Source organism: Chrysochloris asiatica, unplaced genomic scaffold, assembly GCF_000296735.1.
Source record: "Chrysochloris asiatica unplaced genomic scaffold, ChrAsi1.0 scaffold00318, whole genome shotgun sequence".
NCBI classification, from domain to species: Eukaryota; Metazoa; Chordata; class Mammalia; order Afrosoricida; family Chrysochloridae; genus Chrysochloris; species Chrysochloris asiatica.
In genome coordinates this window covers 1,320,225-1,323,861 of record NW_006408836.1, presented here as the reverse complement: position 1 = coordinate 1,323,861, position 3,637 = coordinate 1,320,225, and the positions used below count along the sequence as shown (strand labels likewise).

Sequence of the window (3,637 nt, the reverse complement as noted above, 5' to 3'; positions counted from 1 at the left end):
GTTTTGAGTGCCTTCCAACCTGAGGGGCTCATCTTCTGGCACTGTATCTGACAATATTCTGGTGCTCTTAAATCAAAATCTGCTGCGTTCTGGTAGTGTTCCACTGCTATTCATGAGGTTTTCATTGACTTAATAGTATGAGTAGTCCATCTAGTTCTATGTTTTACTGTACCAGGAATGTCATCACAGTCGTCTTTACAAAGAGGCTTTCATGATTTATCTTGAGGTGGGCAGATGGAGCAGCCTTAAGGGCAGCTTCGGCCTGGGGTGGGCAAGTCAGCCTGTCTGTCGACTTCATGGTGCAGTCTGATGTTTACACAGCAGTGACAACCATGTCGTCACTGTCAAAGGCAGTGAACTTAGTGGACCCCGGTGAGATGTCAGGATGGCTAACTGGTTGGCTTCCCACATGGTGGTGCCCAACATCTACATCACACCTTAGAGGAGCTGAAGAGAAAAACTTTAAAGGTGTTCCCTGCACATACAAATAAGAACTTGTTTGTATATCTAATAAAAATAAAATATGGACACTGAAATTTTTTTAGTTTCCAAACAAGGCACCACTTGTCCTCTTCCATGGTCTTGGAGGAGGACTTGGACTCTGCACTAAATTTAGAAGATCTTTACATTAATAGGCCTGTCTATGCATTTAACCTACTGGACTTTGGACCTACTAGTAGACCCAGGTTTGACAGTGATGCAGAAGAAGAAGAGAATCCGTTTGTAGATTCCATTGAAGGTTGGAGTTGTACCTTTGGATTAGACTAAGTGACCTTACTTGGCCTAAACTTGGGTGAGTTCTTGACTGCTTCTTACGCACTAAAGTACCCATCAAGGGTTAGCCATCTCATTTAAGTGGAGCTTTGAGGTTTCCCTGGGACACCTGACCTTGCTAATCAAGATAGACCAATCCCAGTTTGGATCCAAGCCTCGGGAGTTGCATTGACTCCTTTCACCCCTTTAGGGGCTGGCCTCAGAATTGCAGGACCTTTTGGTTTAAGTATTTTGTTGTTGGGTGCCATTGAGTTGGTACCGACTCATAGTGACCTTTAAGTTTAGTACAGTGTTTGAGACCTGATTTCAAGTGGAACTATTCTTCAATGCTTAAAGATGAAACTGTGAGAGAATGTATCTAGCACTGTAATGTACAGACTCTGAGGCTGCCCTTAGGCAGGCATTACGTGTATATAGACCAACCAGAGGAGTTCAACCTGAAAGTAAAGGAGATCTGTGACACCAAGTACTGAACACATGGAAGCCAAGGTGACTGATGCAATTCCTCCGCCAAAATGTGGAACCACTGATGGAAGTCTAAGGAAAACAACACACGAACTAAAACTGCCTTCTGGACTGTCCTTTACTCATGTTTTCTTTATGAAGTAATTTGCACCAGTTAATGCCTTCTAGAAAATTTCCTTTCTACCACACAAAATGGAAATTTGCTTAAAATACATGGAGTCTCCAAATCTTAATAGTATTAAATAAAAGGTTATTTGTCCCTTTGACATATTGAAAATTTATAATGTTTCAACTGGAATGTTTTTACATTTCTATCTAACTTTGCTATGTTGAGTACACTGGATACATATAAAGAAATGATTTCTGGGTCTATTGCATTATATTCTGTAAAGAGTCACTTTATTTTCTTTGCATGTATTTTTTTTGTTGTTAAGTGCCATCAAGTCTATTCCAGCCTATAGCGACCCTGTATAGGGTTTCTGAGGGGCAGCTGGTGAGCTAGAACCACCGACCTTGCAGTTCAAACGACTTTGTAGTCTGGCACATTAACCCACAGTGCCACACCAGGACTCCTACCATGTCTAATAGCTGATAGTTAATCAAATGCAGTGTATTTTAATGTAAACGTTTATCAACTGTATAGAATGCTTCACTTCTTTTTGAAATGCAGTGACAGGTTTTTGGTTAAAAGGAGGAAAATAAAGCACTAGTATTATTCTTTCTGATTTTCCTCAGAGTACAGTGTATTTTAAATGCAATGATCCTGACTTACAATCTCTAGCAACACAATTTCTTGGAACCATCTATTTGTGATATAATTCTACTCCTTATAGAAACATGATATTAATGCTTCCCCATTAGTATTTTTTCCAAAAGCCTATATGCAATAAACAGGGCCAGTTTCCTCACTGAGGGGATATTAAGACTGTTACTTTCCAGTACACCCAGCTGTATCACATTTTCATTAACATCTATTAACTCTTGCAGATAGGTGCTAACACTAGGTTACATTTTTATCACTATAGTATAAAAATCAGTGGCACTAGAAAGGATAAGCAGACAAGCCTGGAACAGCTAGAGTGACAGAAGATACATCTTCGAAGAAAGATCATCAGGAAAAACCCAAAACCAAAATGGCAGTATGGTTGGCTACCACAAGAACAAGCAAGTTGTTCACCGGGAAGCCATCAAGGCAAGCAATCAAGTCCCGTCAGGACAAACCCCCCTCTAAGACTGAAATTCAAAGGGAACACATGAGCAGTCATGTAAGCTTGCTGATGACCACATTGGTCTACTGGTGAGAGGAAGAGGGGGGTAGGCAGCAATGAAGAAATGGGCTGAGTTCAAGCATGTTCCATAGACTCCAATTGAACTGGACATGAGAGAGAGAAGAGGAAGAACTGGTTGGTTAAAACTGTGGTGAGACCTGAGGACACCTGAGCCCATGGACAAGGACATAGCCACAGAGCACTAGAGCTGAGAGTGAAGCACCCAGCTGATATGAAGTGAGGTGAGACGCACAAGAAATCCAAACTTGCAGATAGTACCCATTTGACCTAGCCTTGATGGCTTGATAATCAGAACTTGACTTGAGGAAGATAAAACAAACAAAAACAATTTTTGATAAAGGAAACAAGGGTAAATTGTTACAATTTGATGAACATGACCTATACTCTTGGAGATAGTAGCTCAAAATACCAAAAGAGAGTGAAGGAGTCTTCACACCAAATATCAATCCTATCCCCTCTGTATACAGGGTAGATACGGATGGGCAACTCAGACATTTGTTGTTGTTAGGTGCCTCCACTTTACCAAACATGATATCCTTCTCCAGTGACTGGTCCCTCCTGACAATATGTCCAAAGTATGAGAGACAAAGTTTGGCCATCCTGGCTTCCAAGGAGCACTCTGGCTGTCCTTCTTTCTTCACAGATCTGTTGGTTCTTTTGGAAGCCCATGGCACTTTCAATATTCTATAACATCATAACTCAAAAGTATCAATTCTTCTTTAGTCTTCCTTATTAACTGCCCAGCTTTCGCATGCATATGATGTTATTGAAAATACCATGGTTTGGGTCAGGCGCACCTTAGTCCTCAAACTGACATCTATGCTCTTCAACACTAAAAAGTTCTTGTGCAGCAAATTTGCCTAATGTAATACATTGTTTGACTGCTTGACTGCTGCTGTCCGTGAGTGTTGATAGTTGATGCAAGAAGAATGAAATCCTTGAAAACTTCAATCTTTCCTCCATCGATAAGAATATTGTTTATTGGTCCAGTGGCGAGAATTTTTGTTTTCTTTACATTGAGATGTAATACATATCAAAGGCTGTGCTCTTTGATCTTCATTAGTAAGCATTTTAAGTCCTCTTCCCTTTCATCAAGGTTGTATCATCTG

The 3,637-nt window shown here is 40.6% G+C and overlaps 1 pseudogene; it reads left to right on the top strand.

Annotated features, from left to right (window-relative positions):
• Nucleotides 1–332: 332 nt before the first annotated feature.
• The window catches only part of LOC102817610, a 9,845-nt pseudogene continuing 6,540 nt past the window's right edge, over nucleotides 333–3,637 (top strand).